Genomic DNA, 19,596 nt, shown 5'->3' on the forward strand with positions numbered 1-19,596 from the left:
CTCTACTACAAAGCCATAGTAATCAAGACAATTTGGTACTGGCACAAGAACAGAGCCACAGACCAGTGGAACAGATTAGAAACTCCAGAAATTAACCCAAACATATATGATCAATTAATATTTGATAAAGGAGCCATAGACATACAATGGCTAAATGACAGTCTCTTCAACAGATGGTGCTGGCAAAACTGGACAGCTACAGCAAAACTGGACAGCTACATGTAGGAGAATGAAACTGGACCATTGTCTAACCCCATATACAAAGGTAAACTCAAAATGGATCAAAGACCTGAATGTAAGTCATGAAACCATTAAAGTCTTGCAAAAAAACATAGGCAAAAACCTCTTAGACATAAACATGAGTGACCTCTTCTTGAATATATCTCCCCGTGCAAGGAAAACAACAGCAAAAATGAGCAAGTGGGACTACATTAAGCTGAAAAGCTTCTGTACAGCGAAAGACACCATCAATAGAACAAAAAGGAACCCTACAGTATGGGAGAACATATTTGAAAATGACAGATCCGATAAAGGCTCGACGTCCAGAATATATAAAGAGCTCACACGCCTCAACAAACAAAAAACAAATAGCCCAATTAAAAAATGGGCAGAGGAACTGAACAGACAGTTCTCTAAAAAAGAAATACAGATGGCCAACAGACACATGAAAAGATGCTCCACATCACTAATTATCAGAGAAATGCAAATTAAAACTACAATGAGGTATCACCTCACACCAGTAAGGATGGCTGCCATCCAAAAGACAAACAACAAATGTTGGCGAGGCTGTGGAGAAAGGGGAACCCTTCTACACTGCTGGTGGGAATGTAAATTAGTTCAACCATTGTGGAAAGCAGTACGGAGGTTCATCAAAATGCTCAAAACAGACCTACCATTTGACCCAGGAATTCCACTCCTAGGAATTTACCCTAAGAACGCAGCAATCAAGTTTGAGAAAGACAGATGCACCCCTATGTTTATCGCAGCACTATTTACAATAGCCAAGAATTGGAAGCAACCTAAATGTCCATCGGTAGATGAATGGATAAAGAAGATGTGGTACATATACACAATAGAATACTACTCAGCCATAAGAAGAGGGAAAATCCTAACATATGCAGCAACATGGATGGAGCTGGAGAGTATTATGCTCAGTGAAATAAGCCAAGCGGAGAAAGAGAAATACCAAATGATTTCACTCATCTGAGGAGTATAAGAACAAAGGAAAAACTGAAGGAACAAAACAGCAGCGGAATTACAGAATCCAAAAATGGAGTAACTGGTACCAAAGGGAAAGGAACTGGGGAAGATGGGTGGGCAGGGAGGGATAAGGTGGGGGGAGAAGAAAGGGGGTATTAAGATCAGCATGCATGGGGGGGAGGGAGAAGGGGAGGGAGGGCTGTACAACACAGAGAGGACAAGTAGTGATTCTACAACATTTTGCTATGCTGATGGACAGTGACTATAATGTGGTTTTTAGGGGGGGACCTGGTATAGGGGAGAGCATAGTAAACTTAGTATTCTTCATGTAAGTGTTGATTAAAGATTTAAAAAAAAAGAAAGAAAAGGGGGATTACTCCTTGATAGGATAAAACTAATGGTAAATCAAAGATTAACGCATGCTTTAAATATCCTTAATTTTGATCACTTAAAGGGTGTCAGATGATTGGCTATGGAGGTACTCTTTTCTGATAACATTCCTTTCTCTTAATAAAAATAAAAAAGAAAAAGAAAAAGAAAAAGCAGTTCCTGTGTGCTGACCTCCAATGAGTTCTACACAGTGGTATAGAGGGCATGTCAAAGTGTGGGCAAAGGGTGTTTGTTTTTATGCAGAAGATCCAGGCCTAGCTTGCCTACCCAGAAAACGAACTAAGATCCGATATGAGGAGGAGCTTCTGGCATCAGCACTCTCTGGAGGCCTCGTGCCAGGGGATGATCATCAAAAAGCCTCCACAGGGATCCGGGCGATGCTGCGGTTGTGGCTGCGTCCATCCCACCATTTCCTGGACTTGCCATTCAATGAGGAGGGAGATGTCTAGGCTGGCATGTGCATACAGTGAGACAACGAATTTGACTGGATCTGTACTGTTGGAACTCAACCAGGAGTTGGGAGGGGTGCAAGTTGTAGCGCTCCAAAATCTTATGACTATAGACTATCTATGGTTAAAAGAACATATGGGATGTGAACAGATCCCAGAAATGGGTTGCTTTAATTTCTCTGATTTCTCTCAGACTGTTCAAGTACAGTTGGACAATATCCATCATATCATAGACAAATTTTCACAAATGCCTAGGGTGCCTAACTGGTTTTCTTGGCTTCACTGGAGATGGCTGGTAATTATAGATTTGCTTTGTTTATGTCACCGTATTCCTATTATGTTATATGTGTGCGCAAGTTAGTAGTTTAAAACCTATACATGCTTAAGGTACTCTACAAGAAGATATGTCAAAGAAATAATCAATCCTCCCATGTTTTCTTCCATATGCTACCTCTATAGCTTTTCTTCTTCCTTCCTAATTACAACCCTTAAATAGAATTCGTGCCTCATATTGAATTTACCGAGCATCATAATTCCTCCAGGTGGTAAAGATACCTCGAGACAAGTGCTGGGCATAGAAGCCACAGGGCATAAATCTGCAAAAAGAAGTAAAAAGATAACCTTTTCAAACAATATGGCTTCTCTCTCACTTACCAACTTTACATTTCCCTGTATGGCCCCGGAAGATGACTGGTTAGCCAGAGACGGGTAAGATTCCTCAAGGGAGGAACAACCTAAGACAGGCACAGTCGCAGGGGGACCATCAGGTGAGAAATCGGGGAACAACAGTGGTGAAGCTCAGAACCTCACCCACCCCTGTTTTGAGAGAAAGCTTCTGCATCTGTGGATGTTTTATTGCCCTTGTCTAGCTTGGATTAGTACATAGTCTACAGGCACACACCTGATCATCTACAATTGCTCTCTTACAACACTAAACTATGTTTTCTACCTTTATCTTGCATCTACCTACCACTTTAGCATTTTATTAAAAATAAAAATAATAATAATAATAATAATAATAATAATAATAAAGGGAGAAATGTGGGATCCACATATAAATCAAGTATAAACATCAAAAGAATATTCATATTTGACCTGATTGTTTATAGTAGTTCATAATGCATGATCAAAACCGAAAGTTTCTGTGATGAATGCCCTTGTACAGTTCACCATGTAAGAACTTGTTCGTTATGCTTCAGAAGATTGGAGACTGACGAGAATTAGGCTTGAGATGGATTAATGATTGTGCATTGAGCATTGACCCCCCTATACAGAATTTTATTGTTGTTAACAACCATTTGATCAATAAATATAAGAGATGCCCTCTCAAAAAAAAAAAAAAAAGGTTAGATCTTCACCTTTTATGCTACTTAGTAAAATCAGGCCCAAAATAGGTAGAATGGTACCAAAAGAATTACATAGTGATTGGCAAACTGGCCTAAAATAATTAGGCTTTTTATTTATAATTCCCTTTTGAAAGTTGTCATTTGACAATAGCTTCAATCTCTAACAGGAGGTAAAAAGAAAAAAAAAGCTGTCATGCTATATTAATCAAAATATCCTGAGATGAAAGTACAAAACCTGAAAATAACTACAGTGCTATAGACATTAGAAAGTTACAATTATTAAAACTCTGAATAAAAAAAGTCTTGAGACAGGTACATCTCATAACAATATTTTATACAGTTTGGAAGAAAATAGGCATATGTCTAATAACTTGAAGTATGACTTACAGATCTCATACTGTCCCTAGGTTTTTTTTTTCCTGCAATGCTGTCTGGCTTTAAAAAGTCTTTCATATTCATTTTACCGGTAATGGCTTCTCTATGCTGAAATAAAACTTTGTTTATTAATTTTCTGTATGTCCCGTCTGGTTTTGAGAGCAGCAGTTCCTCATGTTTCGCACATTCAGTTATTCTCCCTTGGTTGAGAACAGCGACCACATGAGCGTTCTTGATGGTGGACAGACGATGGGCGATGATCAACACTGTTCTTCCTTCCATCAGCCGATCCAGAGCTTCATGCACAAGGTGCTTGTTCTTAGTGTCAAGCGCATCTAGGAGAAGAATTTTGGGATTCTTCAGCAGAGCCCGGGTGCTCGCTATCTGCTGTTTCTGCCCACCTGAGAGTAGAACCCCCTTCTCTCCGACCACGGTGTCCAATCCCTGGGGGAAGTTGCGGATAAAGGAGGCCACGTTGGCTCCTCAGCCACGTTCTCTATCTGCTCGGCGGTCACCATGGTGGGGTCATTGGCACCATAAGTGATGTTTTGGCGATTGAGCAAGAAAACAAAATTGGCTCCTGACTCACTGTCCCAATCTTGGGCCTCAGCCAGGCTGGATTAAGCTGACGGATGTCATAGCCATCGAGACTAAAGGTTCCAGAAACGGGGTCATACAGCCGCAGCAGAAGGGAGACCACTGTCGATTTGCCGGAGCCACTTGGGCCGACCAGTGCCGTGACAGATCCTGATGGGATAAAGAGGCTTAAATCCTGGAATACGGGCACCTCTGGCTGAGCTGGATAGGCGAAATGAACGTTCTGGAACTCCAAAGCGCCCTGGAAGCTTTTCTTTTAAAACAACAACCTCGTTGAAAGGCAGCCCAGGCTCTCCGTCCAGGAGTTCCCACAGGCGGGTGTTGGCTCCCAGTCCCTTTATCAGCTCCGAGTAGAAGGAGCTCAGACCTTCAATGCTTAATCCAACCCAGAAAGCATACATCAGGAAGGAAGAGAGTTCACCCACGGTCATGTGGGCACTGCCCATCAGCAGCCCTCCTTTGTACAGGACAGAGAGCACAATCAGGTTCCCAGAGAGCCCTGTTGCTCCGAAGAAGCCAGCCCAAGCAAATGCCTCTCTCTTTGCCAAGTCTATCACGTGGCCCACTTTATGGGTGTATTTCTCTATTTCAGTCATTTCTTTCCCAAAAGCTTGGACAGTTCTTATATTTCCAGTATGTTCCTCAGCTGGCTGGGTGGCCTGCACCCGGGAATCCTGCGTGGCTTTGGTCAGTTTCCACAGATAGCATCCATAAAGCACAGCGAGGATGGATATCGGGGGCACCACACTCAAAACAAAAGCGGCCAGATGAAGCAAGACAAAAAACATCATGCCGATGCCGACGGAAGCCTGGGCCCCTGCCCTGAACCCATCAGAGACGTTTTCGGTCACTGAGTGTCCCAGGAGTACCGTGTCTGCCGAAAGGCGGTTAATCAGCTCCCCTGTGCAAATCTTGTCAAAGAAAGCAACCTCCTGCCTCAGAATGGAGAACAGCGAAGCCCTCAGCCTGTTGACGATGTGCTGGCCTGAAGTCTGCATGAGATAGACGCGAATGGCGTTGGCGGCAGCCCCGCACAGGAACACGCCGCCAAGCGCCAGGCAGAGGTGGGTCAGGCTGTATCTGTAGTCCATGGTGGGCTGTGTGTAGATAACATTGATTATCCTCCCCAGGAAGAAGGGCGCAGACATGGTGATGATGCTGGACACAGCCAGAAACCTGACAGCGGCTGCCAGCCTGAGGCGCTTGGGGTGCGCCAGCCCCAGCAGCTTCCAGGCCTCTGAGCGCCAGCCCACCACGGGACGCAGTCGAGAGTTGTTGCCTGAAGCTGCAGCCGCAGACACCTCCAGCCCACGCCACCAGGCCTGGCCCCCCGCCTGGGCCGCAACCACGGGGCTGCTGGGGAGCCCAGCACATGGGAGCCGGGGGCCACAGGGCCTGGTGAGCACCGCGCACCTGTCCGCGCCAGGCGGCCACGTCCACAGCCCCAGCAGACTACTGCTGGCGCCCCCGGTGAGCCTGGGCCCCACGCCAGCAGCCACAGCAGCCAGGCAGGGGCGCCATGCATGGCACCGCGTGTGACCCGTGCCTCAGCCCCCTGCCCAGCGCACTCCAGCCCTGAAACCATAAACTTTTTAGAAAATAAACATAGGCAAAAATCTCTCAGACATAAACATTAGCGACTTCTTCATGAACATATCTCCCCGGGCAAGGAAAACAAAAGCAAAAATGAACAAGTAGGACTACATCAAGCTGAAAAGCTTCTGTACAAGCAAAGGACACCATCAATAGGACAAAAAGGTACCCTACAGTATGGGAGAATATATTCATAAATGACAGATCCGATAAAGGCTTGACGTCCAAAATATATAAAGAGCTCACGCACCTCAACAAACAAAAAGCAAAGAATCCAATTAAAAAATGGGTGGAGGATATGAAGAGATACTTCTCCAAAGAAGAAATTCAGATGGCTAACAGGCACATGAAACGATGTTCCATATCACTAATCATCAGAGAAATGCAAATTAAAACCACAATGAGATATCACCTCACACCAGTAAGGATCACCACCATCCAAAAGACAAGCAACAACAAATGCTGGCAAAGATGTGGAGAAACGGGAACCCTCCTACACTGCTGGTGGGAATGTAAATTAGTTCAACCACTGTGGAAAGCAGTATGGAGGTTCCTCAAAAAACTCAAAATAGAAATACCATTTGACCCAGGAATTCCACTCCTAGGAATTTACCCTAAGAATGCAGGAGCCCAGTTTGAAAAAGACAGATGCACCTCTATGTTTATCGCTGCACTATTTATAATAGCCAAGATATGGAAGCAACCTAAATGTCCATCAGTAGATGAATGGATAAAGAAGATGTGGTACACAATGTATATACACAATGGAATATTACTCAGCCATAAGAGAAAAACAGATCCTACCATTCGCAACAACATGGATGGAGCTAGAGGGTATTATGCTCAGTGAAATAAGCCAAGTGGAGAAAGACAAATACCAAATGATTTCGCTCATCTGTGGAGTATAAGAAGAAAGAAAAACTGAAGGAACAAAACAGCAGCAGAATCACAGAACCCAAGAAGGGACTAACAGTTACCAAAGGGAAAGGGACAGGGGAGAATGGGAGGGTAGGGAGGGTTAAGGGCAGGGAAGAAGAAAGGGGGTATTATGATTAGCATGTATAATGTGGAAGGGGGAGGAAAGGGGAGGGCTGTGCAACACAGAGAAGACAAGTAGTGATTCTACAACATCTTACTATGCTGATGGACAGTGTAATGGGGTTTGTGGGGGGGACTTGGTGAAGGGGAGAGCCTAGTAAACATAATGTTCTTCATGTAATTGTAGATTAATGATAAAAAAAACTGTAAGACAGTATCAAGGATCTTTATTCAGCAGCCATTTAAACTTAAAATTCAAGGACCTAATGCCACATTTCAATAGCACATTTACTGAACCAACTGACCTAGAAGATCAGAGCATATCAGATACAACTGGAACATGTAGTTTTTTATTATTTTAATAATAAAATATTTATTAAATAAATCTGTTGAACAAATAGATTAGGCACAACCCTCAAATCTGACTCGAACCCTGTCCACTCTGAATATAAATTCCCGAATACAGTCTATAATTAACATCATCTATCTCATTTTATACACTGTATGTGAATGAGAGTGAAGAGAGACAATGAGATCAGTTTGAGATTTTCATGCCTGCCAATGACTCAGTGTACCATTCCAAGGGGGTGGGGCTTAATGCAAGGTATTCTATGAATGTTAATAATTCAAATATTTTTATAAAGGTAAAATCTAGGTGAAATTAATATTAAGGGAAGCCATGAAAAAGGGTAGAAATCTAAAGAACAAAGTGAGAGTCTATATAGAAAAGGTAACAAACAGTTCCCTGGCTTTATAAACTACACAGCAAAATCCAGTCTGTAGGAAATTCTACAAATTCCCCAGTTTATTCAACAAATAAATTTCAAGAAGTGAAAACACTGTGGGAAGATTAAAGGGGCCTTAAAGGATGTATCAAACATGCCCAATGTCTGGATCTTACCTAGATTTTGATTCAAATAGACAAACTGTCCAAGAAATTCTGACAGTTAAGAATTTAAACAATGAAAATTTTGAACAATGTCTGATATTTGATGATATCAAGAAATTATCATTTGAAAGTATGAAGTATGATAATGGTATTGTGATACTTTTTTAGAAAACAAGAATTCTTATCATTACAGATGAAGTACGATGTCTAAGATTTGCTTCAACAAATTATGGAGGAGGAGTAGATGGGAATATATGTAAAACAATATTGGTCACATGATAATTTCTAAAGCTGATGATAGGTACATGATGTACATTATTTTGCCACTTTGTGATATTTGATTTCATACTATGTCTCCTCATGGAAACACATACACCAGCATAATGCTAGTGTATTACAGGAATAAGCCTGCTTAGTGCATAGGTGATAATCAAGAGCTGGTGGTCGTCCGTAAGGCAATCAAAACAAATACACTGTTACATGACCTTACTTAGAGTCCAAAGTAGTATGTCCAGACATAGGAAAAGCATCCTTTCAAAATAACCTTTCTAAAACAATTTTTAAATTACCTTATACATTTTTTTTTAAGAAAAATTTTTTAATGTTTCTTTTTCCTTAAAAGAATCTTAAAGCAGGATTCAGCCTGAACCACTCTGGGCACTTCTGCTCCCAGAGCCAGTAGTCCTGACCGCACTTTATGGCATGGCACCAGGCTCAGAATCATGGCATATGATGACCTCACACAATGGGTGCCACGGACACAAACACTGCTCTTGCTCCCATCATGGATGACAGTTACACCCCACATTCCAAGCACCGTGCTTTGTCTGAGGCATTTTGAATGTATTATTTACTCTAACCTTCATAATCATTTTACCTAGTAAGGTGGGTTTTACTGTCCCTATATTACCATTGAGGGAATCACAGGCCAATGAGATTAAATCATTTCCTGAGGTGCACTGGCAATAAGGAACAGAAATGTGTGATTTGAACCCAGGACTGTGTCTCTCTAAAACCTGGGGTCTTAGCCACACTACATGTACTTAACTGCTATTACAAAGACATTTTTATACTTGATACTGATCACAATATTCAGGCACGAAAGCATAATCAAGATGATGTTATGGCAGGGTTATGGAAAAAACCAATGCATATACTCAGTGTCTACATGTCAAAAAAAACATTTATACTAAATCTTTTCAGTAATTCCCATTTTAAATATTAATTCTGAGGAGAGAATTTTTGCTGAGATTTCAAATGAAGTCAGTAGGAATAGCAGTTGTACTAACTGCATTTTTACACCATAAAACACTAAGAAGTTTTATGCTCACCAGCATGGGGAGCTTTTGATTAAATTTCAAGGGTTCAATCAATTAACCTTTTTTTATCCAGCTATAATTTTTACACAGTTATATTTTATTCAGCTAGGAAAATATACCTATGTCAAAAAAGGAACAGATTATGTTGGTGTCCAAAAGTCACCTGACAAATAACATCATTTACATTTCTGCTTTGGGCATTTGTAAATAAATACTTTCTAAGGGTATTTTATGTACCGGGCTATCTTCTGACTCCAGGATTTCATAAAATGAGAAATGGATTGTTAGGAAAATCTGAAGCTTGTATTAAAAGTTTAATTCACTGAACAGTCAAACCAATTGTGGGTGAGGAAAAAAAGTATTTTTCTCAATAAACTTTTCCTTAGAAAAAGTAAATACAATTTATATCATTTGATTCCTATGCTTTTTCATCATTCGGAAATTATGCATAAAAAGGAGTTTATTCTTTTTTTCTTAATTTCTAAGACTAAGATAGTAAATGGTTCCTGAAAATAATCTTTCTTAAGATTTAAAAGAAACAGATAAAGAGAAAAAAAGATGACTAAGAAGACAGAGATGGTGACAGATCAAGCCTTTTATACCATTATAATTCTCCTTTCTACAGTTACTAATTTAAATTTTTAGCAGTAACACATTCATTTCTATACATACTATGGTGAGAAGAAAAAAAGGTCTATGTTTTATTTCAGATGACACAGGTCACTCTGACACAGGCGATCCCAGGACCTCAAAGGCAGGTAAATAATGGGGCTCCTTTCTCGGAGAGAGGACTGCCTGGAGACCAGGCAGGTCTTAAGTGGCCTCTAAGTAACATGTAAAAGGGAAATAGTAGTACAATTTTCTTCCTGAACAAAGTTAAGATAGAAGATGGAGAAATACTTGAGGAAAATGGCAAATAAATTTATTGCTTTCAAATATTTCAAGATTTAAAAAAATTACCTCAAATGAATTGATTTTAAAATGTTTCCATTATTCAGAATTTCTTTAAGTGAGATTACGAATTTTTATTTAAATATGAGTTTCTATTTCAACACTCCTGTTACTCTTCATAAATGATACTCCAAAGTATAGCTGAACGTCTCATGAGCAATTGGTCTGCTTTCACTGTACCTTATGGACACTGAGCTGTCTAATTAACTGGATTTCCTGTCTCACTGACAGCCAGAGTCCCCTGTTCACCAGCCCATGTTCAGGTCTCAGTAGGACATGTTCTCAAGTTTCATTTGTGCTTTTATATCCTTGCTGTCTTTATGTTTCTTTTGTTGCTCCCATTTTTGTTTGAGTTTATATACTTCAGGATGGTTTAATTGGGGGGAAAGCAGTAAATAAGTAAATAAGACCGGGATCTGAGTCTGAGGTCCCGGTTAGAGATGCTTGTCCTTTGAGGAGAGGACGTTCTCCAACTTAACCTCTGTGGAGAATGTGCCTGTACAGAGTAGGTGGACCTCAATCCACCAAAAGTCAGCTTTCACTGAATGATTTGCCAATTTACTGAGAATTTTTTGCTGTTGTTTTGTTTAAGTTTTAGTATCACCAAACCTTTGCTTCAAGAATTTCCTCACAGATCTGCAGTCCTAGGCAACTAAATGTCAATTTCTCACATTAATATTTGAGATGCCTAGTACTTCCTGAATGATCAATGTTATATAAATGAATGAATGAACTTACAGAATTGGGAACTGTACCTATTCTAGGCCTTGCCTAAAATACCTGTGGTGAATGTTTTAAATCTGGATTAAGGTATCTGGTCTGACAGTTTTAGGTCTGTTAGTCATTCAGTGAACTGATCATTTACCAAATTATTTCTGGCTAAACAATTTTCCGTAAATTTAACCATAGCTCAAATAAAACAAAGTTACCTTCTTTTTTTTAAAAAAAGCCACCTTTCTATTTGTAAGTGTACTTTCAGAATCCTTTATTTCCTGGTAATTAGTTTATAAAAAGACTTTTGGAATATAATACCTAAAAAGGAATTGATCTTAAAGGCCTGCTAAAATATATATTTATTCTTCACATTGCAGATGAGGGAATTAAGGCCTAGAAAAGTAGGCTTCAGAGGAGATTCTGAGAAGATGGTGGAACAGAAAATCCCTGTGATCACCTCTTCTCATGTACACACCTAGGCAACTACATGCAACATGACCCACTCTGGAAATAACCTGAAGAGAAAACAGAACTTCCATTGTTAATGACAAGAAGAGGCCGCACTCAGAAGGGTACAAGGGCAGAGCTGTGGTCAGGCCCATCTCCTGTCCTGCCCCACCCCCCATGAATGAGAGGGAGCAAGCATGGGGGGTGAGGGGATGAAGCCTACACCAGGGCCTGCCCAGGGAAGACAAGCCATCTGGCTTTGAGAATTAGTGTGGCTTAACTCTGGCAGAGCCAGAGGACTCTCAGAGGCCTAGCCTCTGTTCCTGGAGGGCGGGTATGCTGATGATCAGTCTGAGACCCGGCACATACACAGCAGTTTGAAAAGCACCTAAATTATATGTGACTTACTGATTAATGTTGGGATGTCAGAGGGACAGGGATATGCTGGAGCTGTATCCAGGGGAAGAGGGGCTACAGGGTGCCGTTTTTCTTGCCCTCCCTCAGCCTAGCTGGCCAGACACTTAACAAGAGTCTGCTCTGACACTCTCTGTGGGACTCAGCAAAGGCCATCCTAAGAGGGAAGTATACTGCAATACAGGCCTACCTCAGGAAAGAGGAACAATCCCATATAAACAGTCTAAACTCACAGTGAAACTAGAAAAAGAACAAATGAGGGCCAAAGTCAGCAAAAGGAGGGACATAAGATTAGAGCACAAATACATAAAATCGAGAAGGATAAAACAATAGAAAGAATCTATGAAAGCAGGAGCTGTTTCTTAGAGAAAATAAACAAAATAAATAAGCCCCTAGCCAGACTTAACAAGAAAAAAAGGAGTCTACACACACAAGCAGAATCAGAAATGATAAAGGAAGAATCACTATGGATACCACAGAAATACAAAGAATCATGAGAATAATATGAAAAATTATATGCTAACAAACTAGATAACCTAGAAGAAATGGACAACTTTCTAGAAAAATACAACCTTCCAAGACTGACTCAAGAAAAAGAGAAAATCTGAACAGACCAATTACCAGCAATGAAACTGAATTGGTAATCAAAAAACTACCTAAAGAACAAAACCCCCAGATCAGATGCCAAAATCGCTGAATTTTATCAAACATTTAGAGAAGACCTAACACCCATCCTCCTTAGTTTTCCAAAAAGTAGAAGAGGAGGGAATACTCCCAAACTCATTCTACGAGGCCAGCATCACTCTAATACCAAAACCAGGCAAAGATACCACAAAAAAAGAAAATTACACACCAATATCCCTGATGAACATAGATGCAAAAATACTCACCAAATATTAGCAAACCAAATTCAAAAATATTATCCAAAAAGATCCTCCACCATGATCAAGTAGCATTTATTGCAGGGATTCAAGGATGGTACAATATTAGAAAATCCATCAACATCATCTGCCACATCAACAAAAAGAAGGACAAAAACCACATGATCATATCCATGGATGCTGAAAAAGCATTCCACAAAATTCAACATCCATTCATGATACAAACTCTCAACAAAATGGGTATAAAGGGCAAGTACCTCAACATAATAAAGGCCATATATGACAAACCCACAGCCAACATCATACTGAACAGCGAGAAGCTGAAAGCCTTTCCTTTTAAGATCGGGAACAAGACAAGGATTCCCATTCTTCTCACTTTTATTCAACATAGTTATGGAGGTCCTTGCCACAGCAATTAGACAACACAAAGAAATAAAGGGCATCCAGATTGGTAAGGAAGAAGTTAAACTCTGTTTGCAGACAACATGATATTGTACATAAAAAGCCCTAAATAATCGACTCCAAAATGGCTGGATCTAATATCTGAATTCAGCAAAGTTGCAGGATACAAAACTAATACACAAAAAAATCTCTTGCATTCCTATACACTAATGATAAATGAGCAGAAATAGAAATCAGGAAAACAATTTCATTCACATTTACATCAAAAAGAATAAAATACCTAGGAATAAACCTAACTAAGAAGTAAAAGACATATACTCTGAAAACTATAGGACAATCATGAGAGAAATTAAAGAAGATACCAATAAATGGAAACACATCCTGTGCTCATGGATAGGAAGAACTAATACTGTCAAAATGGCCATCTTGCCTAAAGCAATCTACAGATTCAATGCAATCCCTATCAAAATACCAACAGCATTCTTCAATGAACTATAGCAAATAGTTCTAAAATTTGTATGGAACCATAGGAGACCCCGAATAGCCAAAGCAATCCTGAGAATGAAGAATAAAGTGGGGGGGATCATGCTCCCAACTTCAAGCTTTACTACAAAGCCACAGTAATCAAGACAATTTGGTACTGGCACAAGAACAGACCCATGGAACAGACTAGAGAACCCAGATATTAACCTAAGCATATATGGTCAATTAATATATAATAAAGGAGGTCAATTAAAATACAATAATGGATACACACTGGGGAAATGACACCCTCTTCAACAACTGGTATTGGCAAAACTGGACAGCTACATGCAAGAGAATGAACCTGGATTATTGTCTAACCCCATACACAAAAGCAAACTCAAAATGGATCAAAGACCTGGATGTAAGTCATGAAACCATAAAACTCTTAGAAGAAAACATAGGCAAAAATCTCTTGAATATAAACATGAGCAACTTTTTACTGAGTGCATCTCCTCAGGCAAGGGAAACAAAAGATGAACAAATGGGACTACATCATGTTAAAAAGTTTCTGTATAGAAAAGGACACCATCAGCAGAACAAAAACGCATCCTACAGTACAGGAGAATATATTTGTAAATGACATATCCGACAAGGGGTTAACATCCAAAATACATAACTCACACTCCTCAACACCCAAAAAGCAAATAACTCTTTTAAAAAACAGGTGGAGGATATGAACAGACACTTCTCCAAAGAAGAAATTCAGATGGCAATCAGGCACATGAAAAGATGCTCCACATTGATAATTATCAGGGAAATACAAATTAAAACCACAATAAAGTATCGCCTCATATCAGTTAGGATGGCCAACATCAAAAGATTAAGGACAACAAATGCTGGCAAGGATGGGGAGAAAAAGGAACGTCCTACACTGCTGGTGGGAATGCAAATTAGTTCAACCATTGTGGAAAGTAGTATGGAGGTTCCTCAAAAAACTCAAAATAGAAATACCATGTAAACTGAGAATTCCAATCCTAGGAATTTACTCAAAGAAAACAAATTCTCAGATTCAAAAAGACATGTACCCCCCCCCATGTTTATCGCAGCACTATTTACAATAGCCAAGAAATGGAAGCAACCTAAGTGTCCATCAGTAGATGAATGGATAAAGAGGTGGTACATATACACAATAGAATACTATTCAACCATAAGAAAGAAGCAAGTCCTACCATTTGCAACAACATGGATGGAGCTAGAGGGTATCATGTTCAGTGAAATAAGCCAAGTGGAGAAAGACAAGTACCAAATGATATCACTCATCTGTGCAGCGTTAACAACCAAGCAAAAATTGAGGGAACATAACAGCAGCAGACTCACAGAACCCAAAACTGGACTAACAGTTACCAAAGGGAAAGGGACTGGCGAGGGTGGGTGGGATGGTAGGGAGAAGGGGAATAAGGGGCATTATGATTAGCCCCCATGATGTACTCAGGGGAACAGTGAAGACAGTATAGCACAGAGAAGTAGTGACTCTATAGCATCTTAGTACGCTGATGGACAGTGACTGTAATGGGGTATGTGGTGGGGATGTAATAATGGGGGGAATCTAGTAAGCACAATGTTGCTCATGTGACTGTACATTAATGATACCAAAACAAATAAATAAATATTTCATGAAAAAAATAAATGAATGAAAAAAAAGACAGAGAACACTTCCTATACAAGAGATTCCGGTATTGGAGAGCTTCACTGGAGAATTCTACCAAACTCTTAAAGAATTAATGTCAATCTTTCTCAAAATCTTCCAAAAAATTGCAGAGTACAGAACACTTCCGAGCTCACTCTATGAGGCCACCATTACCCTGATATCAATCCAGATTAGGATGCCATGAAAAAACACAACTGCAGACCAATATTCTTATTGAAAATAGATGCAAAATTCTTACTATGCTGATGCATAGTGCCTGTAATGGGGTGTGTGTTGTGGACTTGATACAAATAAGGGGGAATGTAGTAACCACACTGTTGCTCATGTGAAACATTTATAAGATTATATATCAATGATACCTTAATAAAAAAAATAAAAAATAAAATAGATGAGCATTTTCTAAAAATATTAGTAAACCAAATTCAAGGTCACATTAAAGGGGTTTCCCACATGACCAGCAGACTCTTGCCCCAAGGACGCAAGGACGGTTCAATATGCAAATCATATGAGATTAGTAGAAGTAAATGAAAAAAATCATATCTCAGTAGAGTCAGAGTAAGTATGTTACAAAATACAATATACTTTTACCGTAAAAACCCGCAAGAAACAAAGCAGAGAAGGAATGTCCTCAGCATGATAATGTCCATATACAACAAACCCATAGTTAACATTACACTCAGCAGTGAAACATTGAAAGCTTCTCCTCTAAGGCCAAGAAGACAAGGACTCTTGAGCCTGCACATAATGATGTTGTAGACCTTTGGACTCTAACCCAACTGAGGTCATGAAAATGACAGAAAGTCTATGGACCAGAATGCAGACATGTTTTTCTCATAGTTGATGCACTTGCTGATATTTAAAGCTGGTCTACAGGTAAGAATTATCAACAATTTTGATTTCCTAATGTGGGTCATGTAGTATTTCTGTGGTAAATTGTGCCTCTAATTGGAAAAATACAGTGGAAAATTTTCTATGTTGGAGCAAATGAGTGGTGCACTGACCACTGGAAAATCTGAATGAAGGAATATCAGGGATATTGCAGGTTTTATCTGAAAACACTCTTCTAAATGACTGTGTTTATACTATGCCATTAAGCCGATCTGATCGCAAAATATGTTACAGATGAAGAGCTTGATTTATCCCAGATGAACCAAGTTGTAAAGCTAAAGCTAGTCAACCTTGTAAGAAACTGAACATTTAGAAGGCAGTACATGAGTATTGTATTAATGTTATTGTGCCTCCAGTGTGATGGATAATTTGTGGAGCCTGGGGAAACACTGAGAACTTTAAACCCCTTTTTCTATCATGATGCCTTTCCTCACCTGGCTACCATGAACACTCTCTAACCCTTGCCACAGGGCACAGGACAGGGACAAGGGCATTCCCTCTTACCGCCACTCCTCCCATTGAGGCCCATGGTGCCCCCGAACCACTGCACCCTGTCTTCTCCACGAGGCCAATGGAGGACGGGAGCTGGGGTCTCAGCTATCATTTTGCTTCTTGCGTGGTGCTGCTCTGAGTCTGTCCCTGAAGGTATGACCCAGCAACATGAAGAGAGGGGACTGGAGAGAATCACCACTCTGGCTCTGCTGAGGTGGGATTCTCTTAGGACAAATTACCGGGTAAGCGGCAGGAAGGAGCAATGTGACCTTGCGGGGCATTTATGGTGCAGAGATATGTGGGCTATGTGATAAAGAGACTATCCCCTTTGTGCTGCCGTAGGGGACTACATGTACTTGGTGCACTTTGACACAGGTTAACATGATTCAAAAATTAACATATGGAATATCAAAGGAGAATATACACTATGCTGAATCCAAATCTTGATACAAAATCATTATAAAATTGTATGCAAATTAGCACTGTGGAATGATATTTTGAGTGACTGGAAATAAAATTTAGGTGTCTCCTGACAATTTTAAGACTCTCCTGAAAACTTACAATTTAATCAAGCAGCATGATTATTAGTTCACCCGTTTTTAAATAAACAATGAGAGGATATAAATTTGGAAGTGTGTTGTATGAATGTAAAACTTTAATAAGGCACATGGATATACTTAATGAATTTGAAAATTAAAAACAGTAAATTGAAAATATTTCTGGCTTTAGTATAAATATGTAAATTTGAAATATTACATTGTGAGATATAATACATACTCTTTAAAAATATTTAAGACAATTTCAATTATTCCAATGTCATAGGAAATTAACCATAACGAGAATTAATAGAAGCATTGGTAAAAAGCATCTGAATTCCACAGTCAGATACTGTCCACAAGTCAGGCAGACAATCCTCTGAATGTACACCTACTTCCCCTGTGTGTGAATCTGTGTCGGGCTTCCTCCATGAAAACAATTCAGAAGTAAAACCTACAGCATGCTATAGGTTTTATAGACATAGACACCCTTGTAAAATAAAGATTCTATACAATAGTTATGAGAAACTAAAACAAAACCCATGTTAATAGTCCAGAAAATTTTAGATTTCTTAAGTAATTAAGAAAACTTCCTAAGGAGTTCTAACACATAAAATACACAGTGCAAAACTCAAAAGCACACTGGCACAGACTCTCAAATTTAATGCAATTGATCATGATGAGATGATCATATCAATCATAAGCAAATGGTTAAAAAACAGCTCTAGTGAAAAACCAGGACAATATGTAATTCCTCATGCTTATTAGAATGCCTGTCGTCTAGCTTACCAATAAAGAATATTAGGTAGAAAGTATATTAAGGAATGTAAATCTAAAGCAAGGTTTATTATGTACATATTTTTCTGAAGCTCAGAATAGACCAAAAAAGTGAAGGAATGAGCATACTAAAGAGAAACTTGAATTTTCCATTATTACAAGAAGGAAGCACATAAAAAAGGAAGGAGATTAGAAACATCTCACTGTCATCTCAGAAACCAAGATACACAAAACTAAATTACCTTCAGGTTTTCTACTTGGAACCTGAGAAAAATCTGTTTTCCATAAATGCATCTCATTTAGAAAAAGCAGCCAATGTTTTGGCTCTTAAGCCTTATGGTGATTTCAGTCCTCAAGATGTTTTGTAACTTTGCAGGCATTCCCTGTCTATTAAAGGCCCTCAGACATCTCATTGATACAGAAGACTGGGTCCATCAATTATGACCCACAGTATGGGAATCAGAATGTGTAAATTAAGATGAAAGAAAATGGGAGTTTGCAAACCAAGGTAAAGCAAACTAAAATGGCCCAGGACTCTGATTTCCCACTCAAGGCCACAGACAGCCTCTTGACTCATGTATCCTTGACTTGTTTTGCAGGAATTTAGGCCCCACCAGACATGCCACCTCCTGACAATGAGCACATGGACTCCAGCCTTGGTGGAGCCAGAAGGCTGACAGCTAACACTCCTGAAACAGTCCCATGTCACCTCACCACGGACCCAGCAGAACAATGCCACAAGCTCATCACATATCCTGCAACCCTTTCCCATAACCTTTAAAAGCCCTTGTTTATAATCCAATAGTGAGTGCAAGGCTTTAAGCTTTAGCTATCCATTCTCCTTGCTTGGGGAACGCCCACCTTCTTTCACCATATCCCAAAGTCAGGGATTGGTTTCACTGCTCAGGTCAGTGTTTGGCTTTGCTGTATGCTGGCTGAGTGGAAACAGATTTGTTTCATTTGGTAACAACTTCACCTTAAATGGTTTTAAGCAGAATGCAGTAGGTGGCATGAAGAGAAAAGACATCATATTTTGATTTTCTAAACCTGATTCATGAAATTTGCTCACTCTAATCATGTATCAAAATAGATAGATGTTTCCTTGGTTCATTTATGTATGTTTTAACAAATACATTCACACAGAGGTCTGGCAAAGAACATATTAGTGGATGAAGGTAATTTTAAAAAATTATGTACAGGGGTGGAGCCAAGATGGCGGAGTGAATAAAGCAGCAGAAATCTCCTCCCAAAACCACATATAATTTTGAAAATACAACAAATACAACTCTTCCTAAAAGAGAGACCAGAAGACACAGGACAATAGCCAGACTATATCCACAAGTGCGAGAACCCAGCACCTCATGAAGGGGGTAAGATACAAGCCGCGGCCTGGGGGGACCCGAGTGCCCCTCACCCCAGCTCCCAGCGGAAGGAGAGGAGTTGGAGTGGGGAGGGAGAGGGAGCCCAGTACTGCTAAATAGCCAGCCCTAGCCATCTGCACCAGAGCGCAGACACAGTGCATGCGTGGAGTGCTGGAAACTAGGGAAACAATACAGTAAGACCTGTGAGCAGGTCCCCGCAGCCGATGCCTCTGGGACAAAGAAAATCAAGTGCTTTTTGAAAGTCTTAAAGGGACAGGACCCCACTGCTGGATGGAAGCATCCCGGGACACTTAGCCCAGCTGCTGGGAATCCCGGGGAACGCTGGGCACTCTAACCCCCTGGG

The 19,596-nt window shown here is 40.0% G+C and overlaps 1 pseudogene; it reads right to left on the reverse strand.

Moving 5' to 3' along the window:
* Nucleotides 1–2,699: 2,699 nt before the first annotated feature.
* Nucleotides 2,700–5,904, reverse strand: LOC108403430 (ATP-binding cassette sub-family B member 10, mitochondrial pseudogene; annotated as a pseudogene).
* Nucleotides 5,905–19,596: the final 13,692 nt, after the last annotated feature.

The sequence above is a fragment of the Manis javanica genome, chromosome 16, assembly GCF_040802235.1.
Source record: "Manis javanica isolate MJ-LG chromosome 16, MJ_LKY, whole genome shotgun sequence".
Taxonomy (NCBI): Eukaryota; Metazoa; Chordata; class Mammalia; order Pholidota; family Manidae; genus Manis; species Manis javanica.